The sequence below is a fragment of the Balaenoptera physalus genome (assembly GCF_965194825.1).
Source record: "Balaenoptera physalus genome assembly, chromosome: 21".
Lineage (NCBI taxonomy): Eukaryota > Metazoa > Chordata > Mammalia > Artiodactyla > Balaenopteridae > Balaenoptera > Balaenoptera physalus.
Window position 1 is genome coordinate 5165111 of NC_138902.1, and position 19304 is coordinate 5184414.

Here is a 19304-nt window from a genome sequence, read left to right on the forward strand (position 1 = left end):
CAAGCTAAGGCCTGAAAAGCCTTGCGGAAGCGAAAGCGCTTAGCAGTTTCCATTATGTCGTATTCCAAGTTCTGCTTTACTTGAATGTTTCTTCACTTACCAGACACAAGGCACCCTCGTGTAGGCACCCTTTTTCGTAGAAATACAGTGAGTACCAGCAGTCTTTTTTGCTCTTCTAAGAAACATCCAGACCTAGAAGCCTTTCCCAGTCACTCTATGTAATCAGAGTGTAGGGCAACTCGCTGCACCCTTCCTTAGGAAGCTAGGTGGACTCAGCTCTTCAACAGCTCCAGGGATTCTGTTCTCTCACGTCCTACATGCCATGGAAGTCTGCCTCATTGCCCTCTGTGGAGCTTCACTAAGATACACAATCTGCTTCGCCTACCTCTAGGAACTCTTACCCAATGACCCCATACCTAGAGGAGAAAGGAGGCTTGCATTCCTACTGGAACCAAAGCACAGTTTTTCCTTTTACACTGCAGGACTTTAGAATAGGCTTCGGCCCTATAGCATACATAGAACGTTCCAAGGATGAGGGAGTTCCATATATGCAGAACACTCTGTGAAGAAAAGTTGATTCAGCAAGGGACCAGGGTGTATCTAGAGTCTCTTTGGACTTCTTAGATATAAGAAGGTGTCCGGGTGCATGTTCACCGGAAAAGAAGACTTGAAGGCCTAAGCCTTGCGTTCCCATTTTAAATCTCTAGCCACGCCAGCCTGAGATACCTAAATAACACTGTTTTGACTGGCCTCGATTCACTGTGGGCAGCCCTCTGGAAAGAAAAGGAGTTTCTCTAAGGAAACACGGTGCTTCCATAGCATGGGTGGGAGTTCCTCCTGTCATGCTCTAGAGCTACAGGGTAACTTGACGTGAGTCCTTGCCTCAAGCTAAGGCCTGAAAAGCCCTGCTGAAGCGAAAGCGCTTAGCATTTTCCATTATGTCGGATTGGAAGTTCTGCTTTACTTGAACGTTTCTTCACTCTACCAGACACTAGGCACCCTAGTGTAGGCACCCTTTTTCGTACAACTACAGTGAGTACCAGCAGTCTCCTTTACCCTTCTAAGAAACATCCCGACCTAGAAGCCTTTCCCAGTCACACTATGTATTCAGAGTTTAAGGCAACTCGCTGCACCCTTCCTTAGAAAGCTAGGTGGACTCAGCTCTTCAACAGCTCCAGGGATTCTGTTCTCTCACGACATACATGCCATGGAAGTCTGCCTCATTGCTCTCATTGGAGCTACACTAAGAAACACAATCTGCTTCGCCTTCTTCTAGGAACTCTTACCCAAGGACCCCATACCTACAGGCGAAAGGAGGCTTGCATTCCTACTGGAATCTAAGCAAAGTTTTTCCTGTTACACTGCAGGACTTTAGACTAGGTTTAGGCCCGAAGGGTTACATAGAGCGTTCCAAGAATGAGGGAGTTCGATACATGCAGAAAACCCTGTGAAGAAAAGTTGATTCAGCAAGGGACCAGGGTTTGGCTAGAGTCTCTATTGACTTGTTAGAAATCAGAAGGGTTTCGGCTGCATGTTAACCCGAGAAGGAGACCTGATGGCACAAGCCTTGCTTTCCCATGTTAAATCTCTAAACATGCTTCCCTGAAGAATCCTAAATAACACTGTTTTTACCTGGCTTCTGGTCACTGTAGGCAGCCCTCTCGAAAGAAAAGGAGTTTTCTCTAAGGAAACACGGTGCTTCCATAGCATGGGTGGGAGCTCCTGCTGTCCTGCTTTAGAGCTACAGGGAAACTTGACGTGAGTGTTTGCCTCAAGCTAAGGCCTGAAAAGCCTTGCGGAAGCGAAAGCGCTTAGCAGTTTCCATTATGTCGTATTCCAAGTTCTGCTTTACTTGAATGTTTCTTCACTTACCAGACACAAGGCACCCTCGTGTAGGCACCCTTTTTCGTAGAAATACAGTGAGTACCAGCAGTCTTCTTTGCTCTTCTAAGAAACATCCAGACCTAGAAGCCTTTCCCAGTCACTCTATGTAATCAGAGTGTAGGGCAACTCGCTGCACCCTTCCTTAGGAAGCTAGGTGGACTCAGCTCTTCAACAGCTCAAGGGATTCTGTTCTCTCACGTCCTACATGCCATGGAAGTCTGCCTCATTGCCCTCTGTGGAGCTTCACTAAGATACACAATCTGCTTCGCCTACCTCTAGGAACTCGTACCCAATGACCCCATACCTACAGGAGAAAGGAGGCTTGCATTCCTACTGGAACCAAAGCGCAGTTTTTCCTTTTACACTGCAGGACTTTAGAATAGGCTTCGGCCCTATAGCATACATAGAACGTTCCAAGGATGAGGGAGTTCCATATATGCAGAACACTCTGTGAAGAAAAGTTGATTCAGCAAGGGACCAGGGTGTAGCTAGAGTCTCTTTGGACTTCTTAGATATAAGAAGGTGTCCGGGTGCATGTTCACCGGAAAAGAAGACTTGAATGCCTAAGCCTTGCGTTCCCATTTTAAATCTCTAGCCACGCCAGCCTGAGATACCTAAATAACACTGTTTTGACTGGCCTCGATTCACTGTGGGCAGCCCTCTGGAAAGAAAAGTAGTTTCTCTAAGGAAACACGGTGCTTCCATAGCATGGGTGGGAGTTCCTCCTGTCATGCTCTAGAGATACAGGGTAACTTGACGTGAGTCCTTGCCTCAAGCTAAGGCCTGAAAAGCCCTGCTGAAGCGAAAGCGCTTAGCATTTTCCATTATGTCGGATTGGAAGTTCTGCTTTACTTGAACGTTTCTTCACTCTACCAGACACTAGGCACCCTAGTGTAGGCACCCTTTTTCGTACAACTACAGTGAGTACCAGCAGTCTCCTTTACCCTTCTAAGAAACATCCCGACCTAGAAGCCTTTCCCAGTCACACTATGTATTCAGAGTTTAAGGCAACTCGCTGCACCCTTCCTTAGAAAGCTAGGTGGACTCAGCTCTTCAACAGCTCCAGGGATTCTGTCCTCTCACGACATACATGCCATTGAAGTCTGCCTCATTGCTCTCATTGGAGCTACACTAAGAAACACAATCTGCTTCGCCTTCTTCTAGGAACTCTTACCCAAGGACCCCATACCTACAGGAGAAAGGAGGCTTGCATTCCTACTGGAATCTAAGCAAAGTTTCTCCTGTTACACTGCAGGACTTTAGACTAGGTTTAGGCCCGAAGGGTTACATAGAGCGTTCCAAGAATGAGGGAGTTCGATACATGCAGAAAACCCTGTGAAGAAAAGTTGATTCAGCAAGGGACCAGGGTTTGGCTAGAGTCTCTATTGACTTGTTAGAAATCAGAAGGGTTTCGGCTGCATGTTAACCCGAGAAGGAGACCTGATGGCACAAGCCTTGCTTTCCCATGTTAAATCTCTAAACATGCTTCCCTGAAGAATCCTAAATAACACTGTTTTTACCTGGCTTCTGGTCACTGTAGGCAGCCCTCTCGAAAGAAAAGGAGTTTTCTCTAAGGAAACACGGTGCTTCCATAGCATGGGTGGGAGCTCCTGCTGTCCTGCTCTAGAGCTACAGGGAAACTTGACGTGAGTGTTTGCCTCAAGCTAAGGCCTGAAAAGCCTTGCGGAAGCGAAAGCGCTTAGCAGTTTCCATTATGTCGTATTCCAAGTTCTGCTTTACTTGAATGTTTCTTCACTTACCAGACACAAGGCACCCTCGTGTAGGCACCCTTTTTCGTAGAAATACAGTGAGTACCAGCAGTCTTTTTTGCTCTTCTAAGAAACATCCAGACCTAGAAGCCTTTCCCAGTCACTCTATGTAATCAGAGTGTAGGGCAACTCGCTGCACCCTTCCTTAGGAAGCTAGGTGGACTCAGCTCTTCAACAGCTCCAGGGATTCTGTTCTCTCACGTCCTACATGCCATGGAAGTCTGCCTCATTGCCCTCTGTGGAGCTTCACTAAGATACACAATCTGCTTCGCCTACCTCTAGGAACTCGTACCCAATGACCCCATACCTACAGGAGAAAGGAGGCTTGCATTCCTACTGGAACCAAAGCGCAGTTTTTCCTTTTACACTGCAGGACTTTAGAATAGGCTTCGGCCCTATAGCATACATAGAACGTTCCAAGGATGAGGGAGTTCCATATATGCAGAACACTCTGTGAAGAAAAGTTGATTCAGCAAGGGACCAGGGTGTAGCTAGAGTCTCTTTGGACTTCTTAGATATAAGAAGGTGTCCGGGTGCATGTTCACCGGAAAAGAAGACTTGAATGCCTAAGCCTTGCGTTCCCATTTTAAATCTCTAGCCACGCCAGCCTGAGATACCTAAATAACACTGTTTTGACTGGCCTCGATTCACTGTGGGCAGCCCTCTGGAAAGAAAAGTAGTTTCTCTAAGGAAACACGGTGCTTCCATAGCATGGGTGGGAGTTCCTCCTGTCATGCTCTAGAGATACAGGGTAACTTGACGTGAGTCCTTGCCTCAAGCTAAGGCCTGAAAAGCCCTGCTGAAGCGAAAGCGCTTAGCATTTTCCATTATGTCGGATTGGAAGTTCTGCTTTACTTGAACGTTTCTTCACTCTACCAGACACTAGGCACCCTAGTGTAGGCACCCTTTTTCGTACAACTACAGTGAGTACCAGCAGTCTCCTTTACCCTTCTAAGAAACATCCCGACCTAGAAGCCTTTCCCAGTCACACTATGTATTCAGAGTTTAAGGCAACTCGCTGCACCCTTCCTTAGAAAGCTAGGTGGACTCAGCTCTTCAACAGCTCCAGGGATTCTGTCCTCTCACGACATACATGCCATTGAAGTCTGCCTCATTGCTCTCATTGGAGCTACACTAAGAAACACAATCTGCTTCGCCTTCTTCTAGGAACTCTTACCCAAGGACCCCATACCTACAGGAGAAAGGAGGCTTGCATTCCTACTGGAATCTAAGCAAAGTTTCTCCTGTTACACTGCAGGACTTTAGACTAGGTTTAGGCCCGAAGGGTTACATAGAGCGTTCCAAGAATGAGGGAGTTCGATACATGCAGAAAACCCTGTGAAGAAAAGTTGATTCAGCAAGGGACCAGGGTTTGGCTAGAGTCTCTATTGACTTGTTAGAAATCAGAAGGGTTTCGGCTGCATGTTAACCCGAGAAGGAGACCTGATGGCACAAGCCTTGCTTTCCCATGTTAAATCTCTAAACATGCTTCCCTGAAGAATCCTAAATAACACTGTTTTTACCTGGCTTCTGGTCACTGTAGGCAGCCCTCTCGAAAGAAAAGGAGTTTTCTCTAAGGAAACACGGTGCTTCCATAGCATGGGTGGGAGCTCCTGCTGTCCTGCTCTAGAGCTACAGGGAAACTTGACGTGAGTGTTTGCCTCAAGCTAAGGCCTGAAAAGCCTTGCGGAAGCGAAAGCGCTTAGCAGTTTCCATTATGTCGTATTCCAAGTTCTGCTTTACTTGAATGTTTCTTCACTTACCAGACACAAGGCACCCTCGTGTAGGCACCCTTTTTCGTAGAAATACAGTGAGTACCAGCAGTCTTTTTTGCTCTTCTAAGAAACATCCAGACCTAGAAGCCTTTCCCAGTCACTCTATGTAATCAGAGTGTAGGGCAACTCGCTGCACCCTTCCTTAGGAAGCTAGGTGGACTCAGCTCTTCAACAGCTCCAGGGATTCTGTTCTCTCACGTCCTACATGCCATGGAAGTCTGCCTCATTGCCCTCTGTGGAGCTTCACTAAGATACACAATCTGCTTCGCCTACCTCTAGGAACTCTTACCCAATGACCCCATACCTACAGGAGAAAGGAGGCTTGCATTCCTACTGGAACCAAAGCACAGTTTTTCCTTTTACACTGCAGGACTTTAGAATAGGCTTCGGCCCTATAGCATACATAGAACGTTCCAAGGATGAGGGAGTTCCATATATGCAGAACACTCTGTGAAGAAAAGTTGATTCAGCAAGGGACCAGGGTGTAGCTAGAGTCTCTTTGGACTTCTTAGATATAAGAAGGTGTCCGGGTGCATGTTCACCGGAAAAGAAGACTTGAAGGCCTAAGCCTTGCGTTCCCATTTTAAATCTCTAGCCACGCCAGCCTGAGATACCTAAATAACACTGTTTTGACTGGCCTCGATTCACTGTGGGCAGCCCTCTGGAAAGAAAAGGAGTTTCTCTAAGGAAACACGGTGCTTCCATAGCATGGGTGGGAGTTCCTCCTGTCATGCTCTAGAGCTACAGGGTAACTTGACGTGAGTCCTTGCCTCAAGCTAAGGCCTGAAAAGCCCTGCTGAAGCGAAAGCGCTTAGCATTTTCCATTATGTCGGATTGGAAGTTCTGCTTTACTTGAACGTTTCTTCACTCTACCAGACACTAGGCACCCTAGTGTAGGCACCCTTTTTCGTACAACTACAGTGAGTACCAGCAGTCTCCTTTACCCTTCTAAGAAACATCCCGACCTAGAAGCCTTTCCCAGTCACACTATGTATTCAGAGTTTAAGGCAACTCGCTGCACCCTTCCTTAGAAAGCTAGGTGGACTCAGCTCTTCAACAGCTCCAGGGATTCTGTTCTCTCACGACATACATGCCATTGAAGTCTGCCTCATTGCTCTCATTGGAGCTACACTAAGAAACACAATCTGCTTCGCCTTCTTCTAGGAACTCTTACCCAAGGACCCCATACCTACAGGAGAAAGGAGGCTTGCATTCCTACTGGAATCTAAGCAAAGTTTCTCCTGTTACACTGCAGGACTTTAGACTAGGTTTAGGCCCGAAGGGTTACATAGAGCGTTCCAAGAATGAGGGAGTTCGATACATGCAGAAAACCCTGTGAAGAAAAGTTGATTCAGCAAGGGACCAGGGTTTGGCTAGAGTCTCTATTGACTTGTTAGAAATCAGAAGGGTTTCGGCTGCATGTTAACCCGAGAAGGAGACCTGATGGCACAAGCCTTGCTTTCCCATGTTAAATCTCTAAACATGCTTCCCTGAAGAATCCTAAATAACACTGTTTTTACCTGGCTTCTGGTCACTGTAGGCAGCCCTCTCGAAAGAAAAGGAGTGTTCTCTAAGGAAACACGGTGCTTCCATAGCATGGGTGGGAGCTCCTGCTGTCCTGCTCTAGAGCTACAGGGAAACTTGACGTGAGTGTTTGCCTCAAGCTAAGGCCTGAAAAGCCTTGCGGAAGCGAAAGCGCTTAGCAGTTTCCATTATGTCGTATTCCAAGTTCTGCTTTACTTGAATGTTTCTTCACTTACCAGACACAAGGCACCCTCGTGTAGGCACCCTTTTTCGTAGAAATACAGTGAGTACCAGCAGTCTTCTTTGCTCTTCTAAGAAACATCCAGACCTAGAAGCCTTTCCCAGTCACTCTATGTAATCAGAGTGTAGGGCAACTCGCTGCACCCTTCCTTAGGAAGCTAGGTGGACTCAGCTCTTCAACAGCTCCAGGGATTCTGTTCTCTCACGTCCTACATGCCATGGAAGTCTGCCTCATTGCCCTCTGTGGAGCTTCACTAAGATACACAATCTGCTTCGCCTACCTCTAGGAACTCGTACCCAATGACCCCGTACCTACAGGAGAAAGGAGGCTTGCATTCCTACTGGAACCAAAGCACAGTTTTTCCTTTTACACTGCAGGACTTTAGAATAGGCTTCGGCCCTATAGCATACATAGAACGTTCCAAGGATGAGGGAGTTCCATATATGCAGAACACTCTGTGAAGAAAAGTTGATTCAGCAAGGGACCAGGGTGTAGCTAGAGTCTCTTTGGACTTCTTAGATATAAGAAGGTGTCCGGGTGCATGTTCACCGGAAAAGAAGACTTGAAGGCCTAAGCCTTGCGTTCCCATTTTAAATCTCTAGCCACGCCAGCCTGAGATACCTAAATAACACTGTTTTGACTGGCCTCGATTCACTGTGGGCAGCCCTCTGGAAAGAAAAGGAGTTTCTCTAAGGAAACACGGTGCTTCCATAGCATGGGTGGGAGTTCCTCCTGTCATGCTCTAGAGCTACAGGGTAACTTGACGTGAGTCCTTGCCTCAAGCTAAGGCCTGAAAAGCCCTGCTGAAGCGAAAGCGCTTAGCATTTTCCATTATGTCGGATTGGAAGTTCTGCTTTACTTGAACGTTTCTTCACTCTACCAGACACTAGGCACCCTAGTGTAGGCACCCTTTTTCGTACAACTACAGTGAGTACCAGCAGTCTCCTTTACCCTTCTAAGAAACATCCCGACCTAGAAGCCTTTCCCAGTCACACTATGTATTCAGAGTTTAAGGCAACTCGCTGCACCCTTCCTTAGAAAGCTAGGTGGACTCAGCTCTTCAACAGCTCCAGGGATTCTGTCCTCTCACGACATACATGCCATTGAAGTCTGCCTCATTGCTCTCATTGGAGCTACACTAAGAAACACAATCTGCTTCGCCTTCTTCTAGGAACTCTTACCCAAGGACCCCATACCTACAGGAGAAAGGAGGCTTGCATTCCTACTGGAATCTAAGCAAAGTTTCTCCTGTTACACTGCAGGACTTTAGACTAGGTTTAGGCCCGAAGGGTTACATAGAGCGTTCCAAGAATGAGGGAGTTCGATACATGCAGAAAACCCTGTGAAGAAAAGTTGATTCAGCAAGGGACCAGGGTTTGGCTAGAGTCTCTATTGACTTGTTAGAAATCAGAAGGGTTTCGGCTGCATGTTAACCCGAGAAGGAGACCTGATGGCACAAGCCTTGCTTTCCCATGTTAAATCTCTAAACATGCTTCCCTGAAGAATCCTAAATAACACTGTTTTTACCTGGCTTCTGGTCACTGTAGGCAGCCCTCTCGAAAGAAAAGGAGTGTTCTCTAAGGAAACACGGTGCTTCCATAGCATGGGTGGGAGCTCCTGCTGTCCTGCTCTAGAGCTACAGGGAAACTTGACGTGAGTGTTTGCCTCAAGCTAAGGCCTGAAAAGCCTTGCGGAAGCGAAAGCGCTTAGCAGTTTCCATTATGTCGTATTCCAAGTTCTGCTTTACTTGAATGTTTCTTCACTTACCAGACACAAGGCACCCTCGTGTAGGCACCCTTTTTCGTAGAAATACAGTGAGTACCAGCAGTCTTCTTTGCTCTTCTAAGAAACATCCAGACCTAGAAGCCTTTCCCAGTCACTCTATGTAATCAGAGTGTAGGGCAACTCGCTGCACCCTTCCTTAGGAAGCTAGGTGGACTCAGCTCTTCAACAGCTCCAGGGATTCTGTTCTCTCACGTCCTACATGCCATGGAAGTCTGCCTCATTGCCCTCTGTGGAGCTTCACTAAGATACACAATCTGCTTCGCCTACCTCTAGGAACTCGTACCCAATGACCCCGTACCTACAGGAGAAAGGAGGCTTGCATTCCTACTGGAACCAAAGCGCAGTTTTTCCTTTTACACTGCAGGACTTTAGAATAGGCTTCGGCCCTATAGCATACATAGAACGTTCCAAGGATGAGGGAGTTCCATATATGCAGAACACTCTGTGAAGAAAAGTTGATTCAGCAAGGGACCAGGGTGTAGCTAGAGTCTCTTTGGACTTCTTAGATATAAGAAGGTGTCCGGGTGCATGTTCACCGGAAAAGAAGACTTGAATGCCTAAGCCTTGCGTTCCCATTTTAAATCTCTAGCCACGCCAGCCTGAGATACCTAAATAACACTGTTTTGACTGGCCTCGATTCACTGTGGGCAGCCCTCTGGAAAGAAAAGTAGTTTCTCTAAGGAAACACGGTGCTTCCATAGCATGGGTGGGAGTTCCTCCTGTCATGCTCTAGAGATACAGGGTAACTTGACGTGAGTCCTTGCCTCAAGCTAAGGCCTGAAAAGCCCTGCTGAAGCGAAAGCGCTTAGCATTTTCCATTATGTCGGATTGGAAGTTCTGCTTTACTTGAACGTTTCTTCACTCTACCAGACACTAGGCACCCTAGTGTAGGCACCCTTTTTCGTACAACTACAGTGAGTACCAGCAGTCTCCTTTACCCTTCTAAGAAACATCCCGACCTAGAAGCCTTTCCCAGTCACACTATGTATTCAGAGTTTAAGGCAACTCGCTGCACCCTTCCTTAGAAAGCTAGGTGGACTCAGCTCTTCAACAGCTCCAGGGATTCTGTCCTCTCACGACATACATGCCATTGAAGTCTGCCTCATTGCTCTCATTGGAGCTACACTAAGAAACACAATCTGCTTCGCCTTCTTCTAGGAACTCTTACCCAAGGACCCCATACCTACAGGAGAAAGGAGGCTTGCATTCCTACTGGAATCTAAGCAAAGTTTCTCCTGTTACACTGCAGGACTTTAGACTAGGTTTAGGCCCGAAGGGTTACATAGAGCGTTCCAAGAATGAGGGAGTTCGATACATGCAGAAAACCCTGTGAAGAAAAGTTGATTCAGCAAGGGACCAGGGTTTGGCTAGAGTCTCTATTGACTTGTTAGAAATCAGAAGGGTTTCGGCTGCATGTTAACCCGAGAAGGAGACCTGATGGCACAAGCCTTGCTTTCCCATGTTAAATCTCTAAACATGCTTCCCTGAAGAATCCTAAATAACACTGTTTTTACCTGGCTTCTGGTCACTGTAGGCAGCCCTCTCGAAAGAAAAGGAGTTTTCTCTAAGGAAACACGGTGCTTCCATAGCCTGGGTGGGAGCTCCTGCTGTCCTGCTCTAGAGCTACAGGGAAACTTGACGTGAGTGTTTGCCTCAAGCTAAGGCCTGAAAAGCCTTGCGGAAGCGAAAGCGCTTAGCAGTTTCCATTATGTCGTATTCCAAGTTCTGCTTTACTTGAATGTTTCTTCACTTACCAGACACAAGGCACCCTCGTGTAGGCACCCTTTTTCGTAGAAATACAGTGAGTACCAGCAGTCTTTTTTGCTCTTCTAAGAAACATCCAGACCTAGAAGCCTTTCCCAGTCACTCTATGTAATCAGAGTGTAGGGCAACTCGCTGCACCCTTCCTTAGGAAGCTAGGTGGACTCAGCTCTTCAACAGCTCCAGGGATTCTGTTCTCTCACGTCCTACATGCCATGGAAGTCTGCCTCATTGCCCTCTGTGGAGCTTCACTAAGATACACAATCTGCTTCGCCTACCTCTAGGAACTCTTACCCAAGGACCCCATACCTACAGGAGAAAGGAGGCTTGCATTCCTACTGGAACCAAAGCGCAGTTTTTCCTTTTACACTGCAGGACTTTAGAATAGGCTTCGGCCCTATAGCATACATAGAACGTTCCAAGGATGAGGGAGTTCCATATATGCAGAACACTCTGTGAAGAAAAGTTGATTCAGCAAGGGACCAGGGTGTAGCTAGAGTCTCTTTGGACTTCTTAGATATAAGAAGGTGTCCGGGTGCATGTTCACCGGAAAAGAAGACTTGAAGGCCTAAGCCTTGCGTTCCCATTTTAAATCTCTAGCCACGCCAGCCTGAGATACCTAAATAACACTGTTTTGACTGGCCTCGATTCACTGTGGGCAGCCCTCTGGAAAGAAAAGGAGTTTCTCTAAGGAAACACGGTGCTTCCATAGCATGGGTGGGAGTTCCTCCTGTCATGCTCTAGAGCTACAGGGTAACTTGACGTGAGTCCTTGCCTCAAGCTAAGGCCTGAAAAGCCCTGCTGAAGCGAAAGCGCTTAGCATTTTCCATTATGTCGGATTGGAAGTTCTGCTTTACTTGAACGTTTCTTCACTCTACCAGACACTAGGCACCCTAGTGTAGGCACCCTTTTTCGTACAACTACAGTGAGTACCAGCAGTCTCCTTTACCCTTCTAAGAAACATCCCGACCTAGAAGCCTTTCCCAGTCACACTATGTATTCAGAGTTTAAGGCAACTCGCTGCACCCTTCCTTAGAAAGCTAGGTGGACTCAGCTCTTCAACAGCTCCAGGGATTCTGTTCTCTCACGACATACATGCCATTGAAGTCTGCCTCATTGCTCTCATTGGAGCTACACTAAGAAACACAATCTGCTTCGCCTTCTTCTAGGAACTCTTACCCAAGGACCCCATACCTACAGGAGAAAGGAGGCTTGCATTCCTACTGGAATCTAAGCAAAGTTTCTCCTGTTACACTGCAGGACTTTAGACTAGGTTTAGGCCCGAAGGGTTACATAGAGCGTTCCAAGAATGAGGGAGTTCGATACATGCAGAAAACCCTGTGAAGAAAAGTTGATTCAGCAAGGGACCAGGGTTTGGCTAGAGTCTCTATTGACTTGTTAGAAATCAGAAGGGTTTCGGCTGCATGTTAACCCGAGAAGGAGACCTGATGGCACAAGCCTTGCTTTCCCATGTTAAATCTCTAAACATGCTTCCCTGAAGAATCCTAAATAACACTGTTTTTACCTGGCTTCTGGTCACTGTAGGCAGCCCTCTCGAAAGAAAAGGAGTTTTCTCTAAGGAAACACGGTGCTTCCATAGCATGGGTGGGAGCTCCTGCTGTCCTGCTCTAGAGCTACAGGGAAACTTGACGTGAGTGTTTGCCTCAAGCTAAGGCCTGAAAAGCCTTGCGGAAGCGAAAGCGCTTAGCAGTTTCCATTATGTCGTATTCCAAGTTCTGCTTTACTTGAATGTTTCTTCACTTACCAGACACAAGGCACCCTCGTGTAGGCACCCTTTTTCGTAGAAATACAGTGAGTACCAGCAGTCTTCTTTGCTCTTCTAAGAAACATCCAGACCTAGAAGCCTTTCCCAGTCACTCTATGTAATCAGAGTGTAGGGCAACTCGCTGCACCCTTCCTTAGGAAGCTAGGTGGACTCAGCTCTTCAACAGCTCCAGGGATTCTGTTCTCTCACGTCCTACATGCCATGGAAGTCTGCCTCATTGCCCTCTGTGGAGCTTCACTAAGATACACAATCTGCTTCGCCTACCTCTAGGAACTCGTACCCAATGACCCCGTACCTACAGGAGAAAGGAGGCTTGCATTCCTACTGGAACCAAAGCACAGTTTTTCCTTTTACACTGCAGGACTTTAGAATAGGCTTCGGCCCTATAGCATACATAGAACGTTCCAAGGATGAGGGAGTTCCATATATGCAGAACACTCTGTGAAGAAAAGTTGATTCAGCAAGGGACCAGGGTGTAGCTAGAGTCTCTTTGGACTTCTTAGATATAAGAAGGTGTCCGGGTGCATGTTCACCGGAAAAGAAGACTTGAAGGCCTAAGCCTTGCGTTCCCATTTTAAATCTCTAGCCACGCCAGCCTGAGATACCTAAATAACACTGTTTTGACTGGCCTCGATTCACTGTGGGCAGCCCTCTGGAAAGAAAAGGAGTTTCTCTAAGGAAACACGGTGCTTCCATAGCATGGGTGGGAGTTCCTCCTGTCATGCTCTAGAGCTACAGGGTAACTTGACGTGAGTCCTTGCCTCAAGCTAAGGCCTGAAAAGCCCTGCTGAAGCGAAAGCGCTTAGCATTTTCCATTATGTCGGATTGGAAGTTCTGCTTTACTTGAACGTTTCTTCACTCTACCAGACACTAGGCACCCTAGTGTAGGCACCCTTTTTCGTACAACTACAGTGAGTACCAGCAGTCTCCTTTACCCTTCTAAGAAACATCCCGACCTAGAAGCCTTTCCCAGTCACACTATGTATTCAGAGTTTAAGGCAACTCGCTGCACCCTTCCTTAGAAAGCTAGGTGGACTCAGCTCTTCAACAGCTCCAGGGATTCTGTCCTCTCACGACATACATGCCATTGAAGTCTGCCTCATTGCTCTCATTGGAGCTACACTAAGAAACACAATCTGCTTCGCCTTCTTCTAGGAACTCTTACCCAAGGACCCCATACCTACAGGAGAAAGGAGGCTTGCATTCCTACTGGAATCTAAGCAAAGTTTCTCCTGTTACACTGCAGGACTTTAGACTAGGTTTAGGCCCGAAGGGTTACATAGAGCGTTCCAAGAATGAGGGAGTTCGATACATGCAGAAAACCCTGTGAAGAAAAGTTGATTCAGCAAGGGACCAGGGTTTGGCTAGAGTCTCTATTGACTTGTTAGAAATCAGAAGGGTTTCGGCTGCATGTTAACCCGAGAAGGAGACCTGATGGCACAAGCCTTGCTTTCCCATGTTAAATCTCTAAACATGCTTCCCTGAAGAATCCTAAATAACACTGTTTTTACCTGGCTTCTGGTCACTGTAGGCAGCCCTCTCGAAAGAAAAGGAGTGTTCTCTAAGGAAACACGGTGCTTCCATAGCATGGGTGGGAGCTCCTGCTGTCCTGCTCTAGAGCTACAGGGAAACTTGACGTGAGTGTTTGCCTCAAGCTAAGGCCTGAAAAGCCTTGCGGAAGCGAAAGCGCTTAGCAGTTTCCATTATGTCGTATTCCAAGTTCTGCTTTACTTGAATGTTTCTTCACTTACCAGACACAAGGCACCCTCGTGTAGGCACCCTTTTTCGTAGAAATACAGTGAGTACCAGCAGTCTTCTTTGCTCTTCTAAGAAACATCCAGACCTAGAAGCCTTTCCCAGTCACTCTATGTAATCAGAGTGTAGGGCAACTCGCTGCACCCTTCCTTAGGAAGCTAGGTGGACTCAGCTCTTCAACAGCTCCAGGGATTCTGTTCTCTCACGTCCTACATGCCATGGAAGTCTGCCTCATTGCCCTCTGTGGAGCTTCACTAAGATACACAATCTGCTTCGCCTACCTCTAGGAACTCGTACCCAATGACCCCGTACCTACAGGAGATAGGAGGCTTGCATTCCTACTGGAACCAAAGCACAGTTTTTCCTTTTACACTGCAGGACTTTAGAATAGGCTTCGGCCCTATAGCATACATAGAACGTTCCAAGGATGAGGGAGTTCCATATATGCAGAACACTCTGTGAAGAAAAGTTGATTCAGCAAGGGACCAGGGTGTAGCTAGAGTCTCTTTGGACTTCTTAGATATAAGAAGGTGTCCGGGTGCATGTTCACCGGAAAAGAAGACTTGAATGCCTAAGCCTTGCGTTCCCATTTTAAATCTCTAGCCACGCCAGCCTGAGATACCTAAATAACACTGTTTTGACTGGCCTCGATTCACTGTGGGCAGCCCTCTGGAAAGAAAAGGAGTTTCTCTAAGGAAACACGGTGCTTCCATAGCATGGGTGGGAGTTCCTCCTGTCATGCTCTAGAGCTACAGGGTAACTTGACGTGAGTCCTTGCCTCAAGCTAAGGCCTGAAAAGCCCTGCTGAAGCGAAAGCGCTTAGCATTTTCCATTATGTCGGATTGGAAGTTCTGCTTTACTTGAACGTTTCTTCACTCTACCAGACACTAGGCACCCTAGTGTAGGCACCCTTTTTCGTACAACTACAGTGAGTACCAGCAGTCTCCTTTACCCTTCTAAGAAACATCCCGACCTAGAAGCCTTTCCCAGTCACACTATGTATTCAGAGTTTAAGGCAACTCGCTGCACCCTTCCTTAGAAAGCTAGGTGGACTCAGCTCTTCAACAGCTCCAGGGATTCTGTCCTCTCACGACATACATGCCATTGAAGTCTGCCTCATTGCTCTCATTGGAGCTACACTAAGAAACACAATCTGCTTCGCCTTCTTCTAGGAACTCTTACCCAAGGACCCCATACCTACAGGAGAAAGGAGGCTTGCATTCCTACTGGAATCTAAGCAAAGTTTCTCCTGTTACACTGCAGGACTTTAGACTAGGTTTAGGCCCGAAGGGTTACATAGAGCGTTCCAAGAATGAGGGAGTTCGATACATGCAGAAAACCCTGTGAAGAAAAGTTGATTCAGCAAGGGACCAGGGTTTGGCTAGAGTCTCTATTGACTTGTTAGAAATCAGAAGGGTTTCGGCTGCATGTTAACCCGAGAAGGAGACCTGATGGCACAAGCCTTGCTTTCCCATGTTAAATCTCTAAACATGCTTCCCTGAAGAATCCTAAATAACACTGTTTTTACCTGGCTTCTGGTCACTGTAGGCAGCCCTCTCGAAAGAAAAGGAGTTTTCTCTAAGGAAACACGGTGCTTCCATAGCATGGGTGGGAGCTCCTGCTGTCCTGCTCTAGAGCTACAGGGAAACTTGACGTGAGTGTTTGCCTCAAGCTAAGGCCTGAAAAGCCTTGCGGAAGCGAAAGCGCTTAGCAGTTTCCATTATGTCGTATTCCAAGTTCTGCTTTACTTGAATGTTTCTTCACTTACCAGACACAAGGCACCCTCGTGTAGGCACCCTTTTTCGTAGAAATACAGTGAGTACCAGCAGTCTTTTTTGCTCTTCTAAGAAACATCCAGACCTAGAAGCCTTTCCCAGTCACTCTATGTAATCAGAGTGTAGGGCAACTCGCTGCACCCTTCCTTAGGAAGCTAGGTGGACTCAGCTCTTCAACAGCTCCAGGGATTCTGTTCTCTCACGTCCTACATGCCATGGAAGTCTGCCTCATTGCCCTCTGTGGAGCTTCACTAAGATACACAATCTGCTTCGCCTACCTCTAGGAACTCTTACCCAATGACCCCATACCTACAGGAGAAAGGAGGCTTGCATTCCTACTGGAACCAAAGCACAGTTTTTCCTTTTACACTGCAGGACTTTAGAATAGGCTTCGGCCCTATAGCATACATAGAACGTTCCAAGGATGAGGGAGTTCCATATATGCAGAACACTCTGTGAAGAAAAGTTGATTCAGCAAGGGACCAGGGTGTAGCTAGAGTCTCTTTGGACTTCTTAGATATAAGAAGGTGTCCGGGTGCATGTTCACCGGAAAAGAAGACTTGAAGGCCTAAGCCTTGCGTTCCCATTTTAAATCTCTAGCCACGCCAGCCTGAGATACCTAAATAACACTGTTTTGACTGGCCTCGATTCACTGTGGGCAGCCCTCTGGAAAGAAAAGGAGTTTCTCTAAGGAAACACGGTGCTTCCATAGCATGGGTGGGAGTTCCTCCTGTCATGCTCTAGAGCTACAGGGTAACTTGACGTGAGTCCTTGCCTCAAGCTAAGGCCTGAAAAGCCCTGCTGAAGCGAAAGCGCTTAGCATTTTCCATTATGTCGGATTGGAAGTTCTGCTTTACTTGAACGTTTCTTCACTCTACCAGACACTAGGCACCCTAGTGTAGGCACCCTTTTTCGTACAACTACAGTGAGTACCAGCAGTCTCCTTTACCCTTCTAAGAAACATCCCGACCTAGAAGCCTTTCCCAGTCACACTATGTATTCAGAGTTTAAGGCAACTCGCTGCACCCTTCCTTAGAAAGCTAGGTGGACTCAGCTCTTCAACAGCTCCAGGGATTCTGTTCTCTCACGACATACATGCCATGGAAGTCTGCCTCATTGCTCTCATTGGAGCTACACTAAGAAACACAATCTGCTTCGCCTTCTTCTAGGAACTCTTACCCAAGGACCCCATACCTACAGGAGAAAGGAGGCTTGCATTCCTACTGGAATCTAAGCAAAGTTTCTCCTGTTACACTGCAGGACTTTAGACTAGGTTTAGGCCCGAAGGGTTACATAGAGCGTTCCAAGAATGAGGGAGTTCGATACATGCAGAAAACCCTGTGAAGAAAAGTTGATTCAGCAAGGGACCAGGGTTTGGCTAGAGTCTCTATTGACTTGTTAGAAATCAGAAGGGTTTCGGCTGCATGTTAACCCGAGAAGGAGACCTGATGGCACAAGCCTTGCTTTCCCATGTTAAATCTCTAAACATGCTTCCCTGAAGAATCCTAAATAACACTGTTTTTACCTGGCTTCTGGTCACTGTAGGCAGCCCTCTCGAAAGAAAAGGAGTTTTCTCTAAGGAAACACGGTGCTTCCATAGCATGGGTGGGAGCTCCTGCTGTCCTGCTCTAGAGCTACAGGGAAACTTGACGTGAGTGTTTGCCTCAAGCTAAGGCCTGAAAAGCCTTGCGGAAGCGAAAGCGCTTAGCAGTTTCCATTATGTCGTATTCCAAGTTCTGCTTTACTTGAATGTTTCTTCACTTACCAGACACAAGGCACCCTCGTGTAGGCACCCTTTTTCGTAGAAATACAGTGAGTACCAGCAGTCTTTTTTGCTCTTCTAAGAAACATCCAGACCTAGAAGCCTTTCCCAGTCACTCTATGTAATCAGAGTGTAGGGCAACTCGCTGCACCCTTCCTTAGGAAGCTAGGTGGACTCAGCTCTTCAACAGCTCCAGGGATTCTGTTCTCTCACGTCCTACATGCCATGGAAGTCTGCCTCATTGCCCTCTGTGGAGCTTCACTAAGATACACAATCTGCTTCGCCTACCTCTAGGAACTCTTACCCAATGACCCCATACCTACAGGAGAAAGGAGGCTTGCATTCCTACTGGAACCAAAGCACAGTTTTTCCTTTTACACTGCAGGACTTTAGAATAGGCTTCGGCCCTATAGCATACATAGAACGTTCCAAGGATGAGGGAGTTCCATATATGCAGAACACTCTGTGAAGAAAAGTTGATTCAGCAAGGGACCAGGGTGTAGCTAGAGTCTCTTTGGACTTCTTAGATATAAGAAGGTGTCCGGGTGCATGTTCACCGGAAAAGAAGACTTGAAGGCCTAAGCCTTGCGTTCCCATTTTAAATCTCTAGCCACGCCAGCCTGAGATACCTAAATAACACTGTTTTGACTGGCCTCGATTCACTGTGGGCAGCCCTCTGGAAAGAAAAGGAGTTTCTCTAAGGAAACACGGTGCTTCCATAGCATGGGTGGGAGTTCCTCCTGTCATGCTCTAGAGCTACAGGGTAACTTGACGTGAGTCCTTGCCTCAAGCTAAGGCCTGAAAAGCCCTGCTGAAGCGAAAGCGCTTAGCATTTTCCATTATGTCGGATTGGAAGTTCTGCTTTACTTGAACGTTTCTTCACTCTACCAGACACTAGGCACCCTAGTGTAGGCACCCTTTTTCGTACAACTACAGTGAGTACCAGCAGTCTCCTTTACCCTTCTAAGAAACATCCCGACCTAGAAGCCTTTCCCAGTCACACTATGTATTCAGAGTTTAAGGCAACTCGCTGCACCCTTCCTTAGAAAGCTAGGTGGACTCAGCTCTTCAACAGCTCCAGGGATTCTGTTCTCTCACGACATACATGCCATTGAAGTCTGCCTCATTGCTCTCATTGGAGCTACACTAAGAAACACAATCTGCTTCGCCTTCTTCTAGGAACTCTTACCCAAGGACCCCATACCTACAGGAGAAAGGAGGCTTGCATTCCTACTGGAATCTAAGCAAAGTTTCTCCTGTTACACTGCAGGACTTTAGACTAGGTTTAGGCCCGAAGGGTTACATAGAGCGTTCCAAGAATGAGGGAGTTCGATACATGCAGAAAACCCTGTGAAGAAAAGTTGATTCAGCAAGGGACCAGGGTTTGGCTAGAGTCTCTATTGACTTGTTAGAAATCAGAAGGGTTTCGGCTGCATGTTAACCCGAGAAGGAGACCTGATGGCACAAGCCTTGCTTTCCCATGTTAA